Below are 14,753 nucleotides of genomic sequence, written 5' to 3'. Positions count from 1 at the left end.
CTTCGACGCTTCTACTTCAGAAGGTAGATCATGACTACAAAAATTTTCTACTTAAATCTATTTGAATTGTTAAATTTTCGTATATGACATCACATGAGTAGATAAACGTGCCTTCTAGAATAGCAACTTACAAACTTAATACAGAAACTTGCGCGACATCTATTAGGTTTTATGCGGTCATTACAATTAAGAAATTGTTACAAGCACGAGTTAGTTGCGGTGAGATTTAACATAATACATACGAGGAAGTAGTTTATTAATATGGATGCTACGATGCAAACCTAATGCAATTATTCTGTTGTACAATGTCTTTGTTAGATCGAGCAAACTAGCTCCATAGCGTATGCATTTTCATTCATAAATAAATACCACTTATTTACATAAAGCCTTAATTTAGTACTGGATATAATGCATCTAAAAATTCTGTCTTATATAGATCATTACAATGCAAATCACAGTACTTGTTATTGTGTTCACAATAACAAAAAATTTCAGATAACCACAAGTCGCGACTTTGACAACATCAATTGAACATATTGTTAGGACGTTGTAATTGTCACACGCGGAAACGGTGTTGCTAGTAATGTTAAAAACAATGAATGTGAAAAGTATGCTAATTTATTATTTTAATTTAGGCTTCAACAGTGTCTTCATATAACCATAAATACATTATTAATATTTTGTTTTTCGGGCCTTCTACATTTATCCCAAATAAAGTTGGTAAATATTGATTCTTGGATTCATGTAATTATTGTTTTTTAAGCGTTTCTAGTAAAGATTCACTGATAAAGTTGTAAAAAAGAAAAATGGAAACCATGAGTACAAGCTTGAGCTTAATTTAAAAGAATGAAAGGGACATAGTTCAAACATGAAATTATAGCGCCATTCATTGTCGTTTTAAGTACGATGCTATAAGTTAAAAGGTGGGAGGGGGGTATTTAAGAAGCAAGCAATTGTATCAATGTAGACATATCCTTTTCACAAATAAAAAAAAAAACAAATCGGGAAGTCCATATCTACGTTTAACGGTGTTGCAAACGCACTGTACAGTGCTTGAGGGTAATAAAAAACACGATCTAAGATCGCATCGCAATTTTTGCACGATTATACATATTATAAATTTGGTTGTAATGGTGTTTAATAATACGGCACTTTTTAATAAAACAAAAACTCACCCTCGTATGTCCAATGTATGTATATTTAATAATGTTTAATAATGTTGAATTATTTGGAAGGTGCTGGTAATCAATGTTTATGCTGCATATAATAATCATAAAGTTCTAATGCAAAGAAAACCTTTTTTAATATCAATTTAAAATGATATAAATCTGCAGACAACTTAATTTGAATTCGTTCTCACAGACTACCATAACGGTTTGAGGTAGTAATTTTTTCTAACCTCAAGCTTACACAAGTGGGTTTCAAAAATTTAGAAAAAAATTGGCCGAAGGTTATTTCAACAGTTTTTTCGAAAAATTATAAAATTTGATCATGCAAATTTTATTTTTTTATTAGAACCCCTGTAACTTAAAATATTTTGATGATGTCATCAACATTTTTGCAAGGACACGTTTATCAATTTGGATAGGTGCACTGTACTGTAATACATAACAGTATAGTTTTTCCAAATTTTCGGGAAAACTGAGTATGCCGTTACTGGTTTAATTAATAAAATAAATTGATTCGTATTATTTTTTTGAGAAACCATCTATTCGTAATTCTAAAAAATAGAAATGCAGTAATAAATCACTAGTATATTTATACTTATTATATTTTGCACACTTTAAATAGGTAGGATTTATTCGGTAAAATTGTGAGATGATGCATTAATTTTTTGGGGAATGAACAGATATATATATATATATATATATACGTCAATAATAACTTTTGGCCTCGCGCCAGATTTAGGCAACAAGTAATGGGAGTATATGAAAACCACATCCTAGCCTCAAACCTGTCATATCAGTGTTCAAATTTGTATTTATGGTTGCATCATTTACAACAACCGAATGCTTGACACGTTGTAAAGTAGGTAAATATTTGGAGTTATAGTTTAAACTGTTTTCGAGTAAAAGAAAGAAAAAGTGGTATGAATCAGTTTATTCAGAAACAATTTTTTGGAATTAAAACAGCCACATAGAGGCTGAAGAAATTAAGATAATCAAAGAGAAAAGAAAACAACTTAAAACTAGGAAAGCTTACTTCGTAGTAAGTGCAATTATATTCTATGAACATTTAATACTACTATAAAACACCAAAGTAGATTATTCATATTTCTTATGAAGTTAGAGATTGCAATTATTAACAAAGTTGACAACGTATGGATAAAGTTAAATATATATCTTTTAGTCAAAAGAGGTGTCTGCATAATTTGTTACAGTGTGTTTGCAGGTATATTTGTACAATGCAGCAGCTGCTGCATTCACTATCCAAATGTAATGTATAAATAATGATTTGTCTGGTGTATGGTGCGGTCTTAAAATTAGGTATTTTTACTATATTTCAATTGGATAAATATTTTTACACATATTTGTAAATTCTCGTGCTTTGCCAGTTTTAGACGTTGGAATTTTAATTATTAGCGTATCGTTTTTGTCTTGAATGCCGTCATTATTTTTCAATTTATCCATTCCACATGCTCCTACAACTTCTAATAAAAAATAAACCTAAAACATAATGATTTATAGACAATGTGATTGACCTTGTTTGAGATCACCTTTAACATCGTGTACATTTAATCACGGGCTTCTGTTAAAAATTTTGGTAAGTCTTCTCTTGTAAATATATTTGATTTCTTGGCAATGTAACCTATATTTTTTGCTTGAAAACTTGGTGTACTTAGATATATCTATGCTGTTTTTTATTAACAGAGTTGACTTTAACTACGACTATGCAGCCCAAAGTGTTAAAGATTTCACAGAATTTGCTTTTTCAGCGAAATACTCGTATGCAATGAGGTGTTCTCCATATATTTTGCATGGTTGTTTCTGCGCAAAAAAAAAAAAAAAATTCATACCGCTTTTCATAAACTGTGGCTGAGTTTTTAGGTAATAAATTTGATATATTATCTGCCAGTTTTTGCAAGTTCGGTCGAATGCATGTAAACTGCTTGTTATTATTGCTATCCATCTCTATTTTGCAATTGCTGCAGATCTTTCTGCAAGCAAAAATATTAAAAGTGCCGAAAAATAAGAGGTATGCTTCATACTTTCATTTAAAATGGGCATGTAAGCTAATAATCTGTTCTGTAATAATAATAAAAGCTTATTATAGGTTATGTAGATACAAGAAAATTGTTCAAATTCTTCCTTTCCGCATACTCCTACAACTTCAAATAAAAAATATACCTAAAACATTATGTTTTATAGACAATGTGATTGACCTTCTTTGAGATTACCTTTGACATTAGGTACATTAATCACGGGCCTCTGTTAAAAATTTTCGTAAGTTTTCTCTTGTAAATATATTTGATTTCTGGGAAACATAACCTATATTTTTTGCTTGAGAACTTGGTGTACTTAGATTATATCTATGCTGTTTTATATTAACAGAGTTGACTTTAACAACGACTATGTAGCCCAAAATGTTGATTTCACAGAATTTTCTTTTTCAGCGAAATACTCGTATGCAAAATGAGATATTCTCCATATAATGTTTTCCATGGTTGTTTCTGCACCGAACAAAAACTTATTACAGGTTATGTGGATACACATTGTTCGCTGCCATAGAATGTCGCTGCACTTCAAGAAATCCGCTGTTGCCATGCAAGGTTGCGACGTTGCGAGATTACGCGCAAATTTAGTTAATAAATTATATTTATAAAATTAATAAACCGGATGTGTTTCTAATAACTAATAAAAAGGGTTATCAAAGAGTATAGAATTACTGCTAAACCGAAAAACAATTTATAACCTTGTAAAATGTAATTGTGGAGGTAGATAATACTAATATGACAACACCGCATTTAATTTCTGTGCCGATTTTTGAACATAGAAAAAGCACATTACTGCGCGATTTCGAAAAAAGAAACATTACTATTTTTTAGCAGCTTTTAACCTCTCTTTTTATATTTCTCCAAGAAAGGCGTACATGTCAATTTTAAAATACCAGTTTAAGTTGGAGTAAGAAATTTACTTTTATGGTTGTGTGTACAGGCACTTCTACAATTAGCAGTACAAGTTTTTGTTAATCTCTTAAATTATTGTTCTACTTATGGAGCCAATCTGGATATTTGCTTAAGGGTGTGCTTTAAATTTTAGGAATTAATATCTTGGAACGTCATGCATCGTTTCCATACATTTTTGAGCTTCTGTTTTATTTTCTAATCACTTGGAATTTCATTTCCAAAAACAAAAATTGTACTTGAAATGATAGATATGAAGCTCATTATTCCGAAACATGTAATTATAAGATCAAATGTTACTATGCATGAAATGTATTATTTGATATAAAGTAACTTTTGATATCGCATTCTTTAGATTTTTTTCATGGGTACTTTACAGTTAATAGTATCACCATGAAATTGTTTCTTAGATTTGTTTTTCTTTCTTCCGGTATTTGAATCACAATTTGATAATCTTAAAACAACGACAATTAATTTAACTTTAGCTTGAGTTGTGAACCTGAAAGTTGTTTTGTATGAATTTGTGTGACAAAAGTGTACTAAAGATGAAAATAATTACTTATACTCTTTTATAATCATTAATTACATTTGTAGCAATTTTTGGCCTCTCGTATTTTATATTATTTTATCCAAGAAACAAGCGAAATTTGAAAAACCAGTTTAATATTTTAATGGAGCAGTAATTATGAACCCAAATGTTGCTATGGATAAAAACTATTATTTGATTTAAATTAACTTTTGGAATCACAGTCTTTGGATTTTTTTCGTAGATACTCCACAGTAAACAACATAATTATAAATCTGTCCCTTTGATTTATTAATTTCTCAATCCGCCGATATTTGAAAGACGATTTGGTATTCTTAAAACAAGGGTTACTAATTTAATGTCCCCTTGGACTGTGAGCCTGAAAGTTGTTTTGTATGAATCCATATGGGGTCAAAGTGTACTAAAGATGAAAAGAATGACTTCGTTTATAGCAACTTTTGGCCTCTCGTGTTTAATATTTCTCCAAGAATGTTTTTAATTTTGTAAGATATTGGGCCAATAAAACATACACAGACAACATTATTTGCAATTCTTCCAACCACCTATGGATTCATAAAATATCAACTTTTGCATCTTTAATTGAAATATTGTTCAATTCTAATCTAAACCATGAAAACTATAATAAAGAACTTCAGTCCATAAAACAAATTGCAATAAATAATGACTTTAAAGTAAAATTAATCCACAATCTAATTGACAAAATAAGATACAAAATTAAAAAAAAAACAATGTTGCTCGTTGTTCAAAACGGACCATGATACTAAGGAAGACATAGGTAGATATTATTTTCTGGATTTTATTGAAACATTATCTTACAAAATTAAAAACATACTAAATAGAGTGAATAAAAATGTTAATATTTCATTTATAAAAATTAATTCAACCAGAAATCAGTTACTGAACAACAAAGATAAAATTACTTAACTAGATAAAGCCGGAGTCTATCAATTACAATTTGAATGTTGAGATTGTGCCTTAAATTTTACGAATCCATATCGTGAAATAATACACCTCATGAATTTCACCGGCTTGTGTTGAAATTTCGGGTTTCCAATTTTAAATTTATTAATCTAGTACTTCGTTCCAAAAACAAAATTGTGCCCGGAATGATGGGTTAATTACCTGTTTTCACATATACGAAGCGCACGAGTCCGAAAGTTACCTAACATGCAATTATGAGGCTAAATGTTGCTATGGATGAAAACTATTATTTGACTTAAAGTAACTTTTGGCATCACAGTCTTTAGATCTTTTTTCATAGGTATTTTACACTTAACAACATCATTATGAATTTATTTCTTAGATTTATTTCTCAATCCACCAATATTTGTCTTAACCTCATAGAAAATGTTTCGTCTTATGGAAAAAATCTGAATCTTTACACTTGGGGGTGTGCCTGAATATATAGCACCGAATATTGCCTCACATGAATTTTACTGCCTCGATTTGACCAAATTTTGGGTTTCCGATTTTAGATTTAATCATGTTCCTAGTACTTTAAGATATGTTAGCACATGAGTCCGAAATTATGAGGCCAAAAGTTTCTATGGATGAAAGCCATTATTTGATTTAAAGTAACTTTTGGCATCACAATCTTTAGATTTTTTTAATAGTTACTTCACAATTAATAACACAATTATGACTTTTTCTTTTAGGTTTATTTCTCTTATCTGTTATTAAAATAACTGCTATTAAGTTAATTTTAGCTTGGGTTGTAAGTTTGAAAGTTGTTTTCTACGATTCTGTGAGGCCAAAGTCTACAAAAGAAGAAAGTAATTTTAGGTTAGATGGTTAAACATTCAGCCAATTATTTGTTTTTATTTATACTACTTAAAAAATTTAAATTATCACTTTAACTTTGAATAAAAAAATATTTTTATGAATGAGTCTACAGATACTTCTACCATTCACAGTCTAATTTTGTCTTAACTTCATACAAAATGTTTCGTATTATTGAAAAAATCTGAATCTTTACACTTGGGGGTGTGCCTGATTATATAGCACCGAATATTGATTCACATGAATTTTACTGCCTCGATTTGTCCAAATTTTGGGTCTCCGATTTTAGATTTATTCATGTACCTTGTACTTTACTGTATGTTAGCACATGAGTCCGAAAGTTATTCGTCATGTAATTATGAGGCCAAAAGTTTCTATGGATGAATGCCATTATTTGATTTAAAGTAACTTTTGGCATCACAATCATTAGATTTTTTTAATAGTTACTTCACAATTAATAACACAATTATGACTTTTTCTTGTAGGTTTATTTCTCTTATTTGTCATTAAAATAACTGCTATTAAGTTAATTTTAGCTTGGGTTGTAAGTTTGAAAGTTGTTCTCTACGATTCTGTGAGGCCAAAGTCTACAAAAGATGAAAATAATTTTAGGTTAGATAGTTCAACATTCAGCCAATTATTTATTTTTATTTATACTATTTTCGTGTGGTATAGCAAGAATAATGGTCAAAAATCAAGTATTTTAGGATCAAAAAACGGCACATCATTTTCCAGATAATATTAACACTAATAAGTCTAAAAATCTAACCAAATATTGACTTTTTTAAAGTGTTATAAGTTTACTGACGAGGTGGCTGAGAAAGGGGATGAACCCTGAAACTGCTATCACCAAAATAGTATAAATAAAAATAAATAATTGGTTGATTGCAGAACTACATAACCCAACTTTATACCCACGCTAATATGGAAACACACATATCAAAATAATTAGCTCATTTATAGCAACTTTCGAACTCTCGTATTTTATATTTGTCTAAGTAGCAAGTACTTAAAAAATTTAAATTATCACTTTAACTTTAAATAAAAAAATATTTTTATGAATGCGTCTACAGATTCTTCTACCATTCACAGTCTAATTTTGTCTTAACTTCATACAAAATGTTTCGTATTATGGAAAAAATCTGAATATTTACACTTGGGGGTGTGCCTGAATATATAGCATCGAATATTGATTCACATGAATTTTACTACCTCGATTTGACCAAATTTTGGGTTTTCGATTCTAGATTTATTCATGTACCTTGTACTTTAATGTATGTTAGCACATGAGTCCGAAAGTTATTCGTCATGTAATTATGAGGCCAAAAGTTTCTATGGATGAAAGCCATTATTTGATTTAAAGTAACTTTTGGCATCACAATCTTTAGATTTTTTTTAATAGTTACTTCACAATTAATAATACAATTATGACTTTTTCTCGTAGGTTTATTTCTCTTATTTGTTATTAAAATAACTGCTGTTAAATTAATTTCAGCTTGGGTTGTAAGTTTGAAAGTTGTTTTCTACGAGTCTGTGAGGCCAAAGTCTACAAAAGATGAAAATAATTTTAGGTTAGATAGTTCAACACTCTGCCAATTATTTATTTTTATTTATACTATTTTCGTGTGGTATAGCAAGAATAATGGTCAACAATCAAGTATTTTAGGCTCAAAAAACGGCAGATCAAATTCCTGATAATATTAACACTAATAAGTCTAAAAATTTAACCAAATATTGACTTTTTTAAAGTGTTATAGGTTTACTGACGAGGTGGCTGAGGAAGGGGATGAACCCTGAAACTGGTATCACCAAAATAGTATAAATAAAAATAAATAATTGGTTGATTGCAGAACTACCTAACCCAACTTTATACCCACGCTAATATGGAAACAAACATATCAAAATAATTGGCTCATTAATAGCAACTTTGGACCTGTCGTCCTTTATATTTGGCTAAGTAGCAAGTATTTAAAAAATGTAAATTATCACTTTAACTTTGAATAAAAAATATTTTTATGAATGCGTCTACAGATACTTCTACCATTCACAGTCTAATTTTGTTTTAACTTCATACAAAATGTTTCGTATTATGGAAAAAATCTGAATCTTTACACTTGGGGGTGTGCCTGAATATATAGCACCGAATATTGATTCACATGAATTTTACTGCCTCGATTTGACCAAATTTTGGGTTTCCGATTTTAGATTTATTTATGTACCTTGTACTTTAATGTATGTTAGCACATGAGTCCGAAAGTTATTCGTCATGTAATTATGAGGCCAAAAGTTTCTATGGATGAAAGCCATTATTTGATTTAAAGTAACTTTTGGCATCACAATCTTTAGATTTTTTTAATAGTTACTTCATAATTAATAACACAATTATGACTTTTTCTTGTAGGTTTATTTCTGTTATTTGTTATTAAAATAACTGCGATTAAGTTAATTTTAGCTTGGGTTGTAAGTTTGAAAGTTGTTCTCTACGATTCTGTGAGGCCAAAGTCAACAAAAGATGAAAATAATTTTAGGTTAGATAGTTCAACATTCAGCCAATTATTTATTTTTATTTATACTATTTTAGTGTGGTATAGCAAGAATAATGGTCAAAAATCAAGTATTTTAGGATCAAAAAACGGCACATCAATTTCCAGATAATATTAACACTAATAAGTCTAAAAATCTAACCAAATATTGACATTTTTAATGTGTTATAAGTCTACTGACGAGGTGGCTGAGAAAGGGGATGAACCCTGAAACTGGTATCACCAAAATAGTATAAATAAAAATAAATAATTGGTTGATTGCAGAACTACCTAACCCAACTTTATACCCACGCTAATATGGAAACACACATATCAAAATAATTAGCTCATTTATAGCAACTTTCGAACTCTCGTATTTTATATTTGTCTAAGTAGCAAGTACTTAAAAAATTTAAATTATCACTTTAACTTTGAATAAAAAAATATTTTTATGAATGCGTCTGCAGATTCTTCTACCATTAACAGTCTAATTTTGTCTTAACTTCATACAAAATGTTTCGTATTATGGAAAAAATCTGAATATTTACACTTGGGGGTGTGCCTGAATATATAGCACCGAATATTGATTCACATGAATTTTACTACCTCGATTTGACCAAATTTTGGGTTTCCGATTTTAGATTTATTCATGTACCTTGTACTTTAATGTATGTTAGCACATGAGTCCGAAAGTTATTCGTCATGTAATTATGAGGCCAAAAGTTTCTATGGATGAAAGCCATTATTTGATTTAAAGTAACTTTTGGCATCATAATCTTTAGATTTTTTTTAATAGTTACTTCACAATTAATAATACAATTATGACTTTTTCTCGTAGGTTTATTTCTCTTATTTGTTATTAAAATAACTGCTGTTAAATTAATTTCAGCTTGGGTTGTAAGTTTGAAAGTTGTTTTCTACGAGTCTGTGAGGCCAAAGTCTACAAAAGATGAAAATAATTTTAGGTTAGATAGTTCAACACTCTGCCAATTATTTATTTTTATTTATACTATTTACATGTGGTATAGCAAGAATAATGGTCAACAATCAAGTATTTTAGGCTCAAAAAACGGCAGATCAAATTCCTGATAATATTAACACTAATAAGTCTAAAAATTTAACCAAATATTGACTTTTTTAAAGTGTTATAGGTTTACTGACGAGGTGGCTGAGGAAGGGGATGAACCCTGAAACTGGTATCACCAAAAGTAGTATAAATAAAAATAAATAATTGGTTGATTGCAGAACTCTACCTAACCCAAATTTATACCCACGCTAATATGGAAACAAACATGTCAAAATAATTAGTTCATTTATAGCAACTTTGGACCTGTCGTCCTTTATATTTGGCTAAGTAGCAAGAATTTAAAAAAATTTAAATTATCTCTTTAACTTTGAATAAAAAATATTTTTATGAATGCGTCTACAGATACTTCTACCATTCACAGTCGTAATTTTGTTTTAACTTCATACAAAATGTTTGGTTTTATGGAAAAAACCTGAATCTTTACACTTGGGGGTGTGCCTGAATATATAGCACCGAATATTGATTCACATGAATTTTACTGCCTCGATTTGACCAAATTTTGGGTTTCCGATTTTAGATTTATTCATGTACCTTGTACTTTAATGTATGTTAGCACATGAGTCCGAAAGTTATTCGTCATGTAATTATGAGGCCAAAAGTTTCTATGGATGAAAGCCATTATTTGATTTAAAGTAACTTTTGGCATCACAATCTTTAGATTTTTTTAATAGTTACTTCATAATTAATAACACAATTATGACTTTTTCTTGTAGGTTTATTTCTCTTATTTGTTATTAAAATAACTGCGATTAAGTTAATTTTAGCTTGGGTTGTAAGTTTGAAAGTTGTTTTCTACGATTCTGTGAGGCCAAAGTCTACAAAAGATGAAAATAATTTTAGGTTAGATAGTTCAACACTCTGCCAATTATTTATTTTTATTTATACTATTTTCGTGTGGTATAGCAAGAATAATGGTCAACAATCAAGTATTTTAGGCTCAAAAAACGGCAGATCAAATTCCTGATAATATTAACACTAATAAGTCTAAAAATTTAACCAAATATTGACTTTTTTAAAGTGTTATAGGTTTACTGACAAGGTGGCTGAGGAAGGGGATGAACCCTGAAACTGGTATCACCAAAATAGTATAAATAAAAATAAATAATTGGTTGATTGCAGAACTACCTAACCCAACTTTATACCCACGCTAATATGGAAACAAACATATCAAAATAATTGGCTCATTAATAGCAACTTTGGACCTGTCGTCCTTTATAGATATTTGGCTAAGTAGCAAGTATTTAAAAAATGTAAATTATCACTTTAACTTTGAATAAAAAATATTTTTATGAATGCGTCTACAGATACTTCTACCATTCACAGTCTAATTTTGTTTTAACTTCATACAAAATGTTTCGTATTATGGAAAAAATCTGAATCTTTACACTTGGGGGTGTGCCTGAATATATAGCACCGAATATTGATTCACATGAATTTTACTGCCTCGATTTGACCAAATTTTGGGTTTCCGATTTTAGATTTATTTATGTACCTTGTACTTTAATGTATGTTAGCACATGAGTCCGAAAGTTATTCGTCATGTAATTATGAGGCCAAAAGTTTCTATGGATGAAAGCCATTATTTGATTTAAAGTAACTTTTGGCATCACAATCTTTAGATTTTTTTAATAGTTACTTCATAATTAATAACACAATTATGACTTTTTCTTGTAGGTTTATTTCTCTTATTTGTTATTAAAATAACTGCTATTAAGTTAATTTTAGCTTGGGTTGTAAGTTTGAAAGTTGTTTTCTACGATTCTGTGAGGCCGAATTGTACAAAAGATGAAAATAATTTTAGGCTAGATAGTTCACCACTCTGCCAATTATTTATTTTTATTTATACTATTTTGGTGTGATATAGCAATAATAATGGTCAACAATCAAGGATTTTACAATTTACTTCTTTTATCGCATCCCCTTTGCTCCAGCCTTACTCCGCTCTTTTCCACTCCTTTCATCCACCCTGCTTCTCTTCCATCTTCATTCAATATTTCTGTTATACTTTCCTTTTTTCTTTAATTTCGCTCTAGTCTTGTAGCATGTATTCTAAAGTCTCTTGCACTTCTCCACACATCCTATATATTCTTCTGCTTTCGCTTAAGCAAAAGTTATTGTTTCTTTCTTCATGTCCACCCCTCTGTCTAGCAATTACTTTTTCTCCTTCGTTCCTTCTCTCTCTAGGTACCTTGGCGTTGTTTCTGATATTATCTTTAGACGAGTATAACCCCCATTGTACCTAGGTTCCTTTATACTCGCCATTGGACATATTTGTCCTTGTTGCCACTTTCGAGGAGACCTTTACTTTTCCACATCTCATTCATTATTTCACACAGTCTTTCAATCAAATCATCCGTTCTAAACGTCCATACATCATTTACCAATCCATTCCTCCCTGGTCTTTTCCCTCTTTTCGACCCTCCAACTTGTTTCCATATTTTTTCCACTGTAATGTTCGGCCATTCTTTCTCTCTCAGCATTCTCGGTTTAACTCTTTTGCGCTACAGTACTCTCATTTCCACTCATTAGTTTCATAAAATGGTACTTCCATTGTATTATTAGCATTTCTTCACTGATCATGTTTTTGTTTTTCCTTATTTTGGTTCTTGCTCTGATTTTATGGCTTTTGTTTTATTTCTTCTTTCGGAATCTCTTCTTTTTTTTATTCACACCGACCTGTTATTATTTCTTGCTGGACAGTACTCTTCTTTTTTATCTTTCCCTTTTTACACCTTCGTAAACATTTTCTTTCTTATGTTTTTAAATCTCTGCATCTATTAACCCGCCATTTGTTTCTCTTTTCTGATTTCTTCGTTATAAATGCTTTTCTTATTGCTGCTTTTTCAGTTGTTATTTTTAATTCTTCTATTTTATTTTAGCTTACTTCTTTTGAATTCAATTTCCAACATCTTTTATAATGCTCAGTTCCCTTCTCCTTTTTATCTACTTCCTTATTTGTGACTCCGACTTTTCTACTTCTATCCCTCAATTTTACTTCTTATAGCATGTGGTCGGAATCAATTCTTTCTCCTAATTTAAATGTTTCGGCTTCTTCATCAGCTACTGGGTTACATATACAGGTAAATTCTTTATCTTCATCCCCCTCCTTCACCCCATTCACGACTACCAAACTCTTTCTTCAATTAATTTCCATAGAAATTTTCTGTCTTTATTTAAAATTTTATCTTTAGATTTTTCTGTGCGTTCTCCGCTATATTCCCTGCTTTTGTTGCCTATTTTGGCGTTAAAACCATCTCCTATCAGAAGAAATTCTTCGTTAGACTTTTCAATTTTTTCTTAAATTTTTTTCTTCAAATTTTTTGTAATTCCAATGCAATACAATATGCAAATTCTTTTTTTCTTTTATCTTTCTTTCCACTATGCGTTCCACTTCTATTACCCGCTCTTCGATTTGTTTTATATCTTTTGTCACCCCTGTTATGGATCCCCCACTTGCTTCACCCTCAACTTTTCCTTTTTCCTTGTTCAATTTATTCCCCTTACTCTTTAGTATCCATGTTTCTGTTAATCACACAAAATCAAAATTTTATGTACTCATTAAATAAATTCTGTTTATTTTTCTTAATAATGCAATATTTCAAACAAGCAATTTTAAACCCCATTTGTCCTCCCCGCTTTTCTTTTCCATTCCCTCTCTATTTTTTTTATAATTACCACCCCTTCTCTTTATGCTTCCTTGCTCAGTTAATTCCAACTCTCTTTGTAAAATTTTTCATACAAATTTCCCTGTCTTCATTCCATGTCCTCAACTTTCCGTTTCTTACATTCTATAGCTGTTGTGTATCTTTTTTTTTTCTTTCTTACTCTCTAACTTCTTTCTGAATTTTTGGCTCTTCTACTGTCCAATTGTTTTCAGTTGCTTTATATTTTCTTTAATTTTAGATAAATTTCCAACATTCTTCTGGAAATTACTACCTTCAAACAACTTCCCGCATTTATATAAAACCTAGTCATAATATTAGCTTTGTTAAGTAAATCATCTATTCAACCAACTTTTATACTTAACAATCTTTTCTCAAACCAAAATTGTTAAAATTACTGTTAAAAGATGTCACTGGATATGCGTGAGTCCAAATGTTACGTTGAATGTGTGAGTCACTTCGGCCTCAAAAGCTACGGCGAGGCCGAAACTTCCAATTTGAGCCCAAAAGTATATATACGTGAGAGAATTTGAGGTCGAAAGTTATCATTAACATATATATATATATATGTTCATAAAGTGGGCTTTTCCGCACGTTTTTGGAGTAAATTTCAGTCAGTTTGGCATATTTTGTGCACTTTCGCACTGGTGCCAAACTACCACCGCACCCGGTCGGCAGTTCGGCACGTGATTTGGCAACATGGTAAAGGATCGACAAACATGCAACAGAAAATCATTAATTGAAAGCAGAATTTCTTCTTTCCACAGGTAGATGGCAATATGAGAATATTTATCATAAGCAAAATCGGAAAATAGTGAATAATGCCAAAGTTCGGCGACCAATTCAAGCAGTAATTCAAATTTTTAACAAACAATTCTAGTACTGGGAACCAAAGGCATTATTAACTGTTTAAATTTTCGTATTTTGGTGACTGACAGCTATTTTCTTGTGTGCCAAACTGCCTGGTGCGTGTGTACGGTACGCAATTAACAGGCAGTTTCGCATGATTTTTATTTTTTCCTAAAATATTTAA

General features: G+C 30.3%; 1 protein-coding gene and 1 long non-coding RNA gene across 2 annotated transcripts in view; both read right to left on the bottom strand.

The window, feature by feature from the left end:
- Window positions 1-14,753, bottom strand: part of LOC135134824 (cysteine-rich motor neuron 1 protein-like) — a 218,954-nt gene that overhangs the window by 92,839 nt on the left and 111,362 nt on the right. The gene's annotated exons all lie outside the window — the stretch shown is intronic.
- LOC135135265 (uncharacterized) lies at window positions 2,086-4,186 on the bottom strand. The gene is made up of 2 exons (XR_010281480.1): window positions 2,717-4,186; window positions 2,086-2,666 (listed from the first exon to the last, which is right to left on the bottom strand). It is a non-coding gene; the product is annotated as an uncharacterized LOC135135265 (long non-coding RNA).

This window comes from Zophobas morio, unplaced genomic scaffold (assembly GCF_036711695.1).
Source record: "Zophobas morio isolate AGI-343-1 ecotype UQ-CSIRO unplaced genomic scaffold, CSIRO_AGI_Zmor_V1 ptg000024l, whole genome shotgun sequence".
In the NCBI taxonomy this organism is placed as follows: Eukaryota; Metazoa; Arthropoda; class Insecta; order Coleoptera; family Tenebrionidae; genus Zophobas; species Zophobas morio.
Note: the sequence above shows the minus strand (reverse complement) of the source record. Positions and strands in the feature narration are given on the sequence as shown.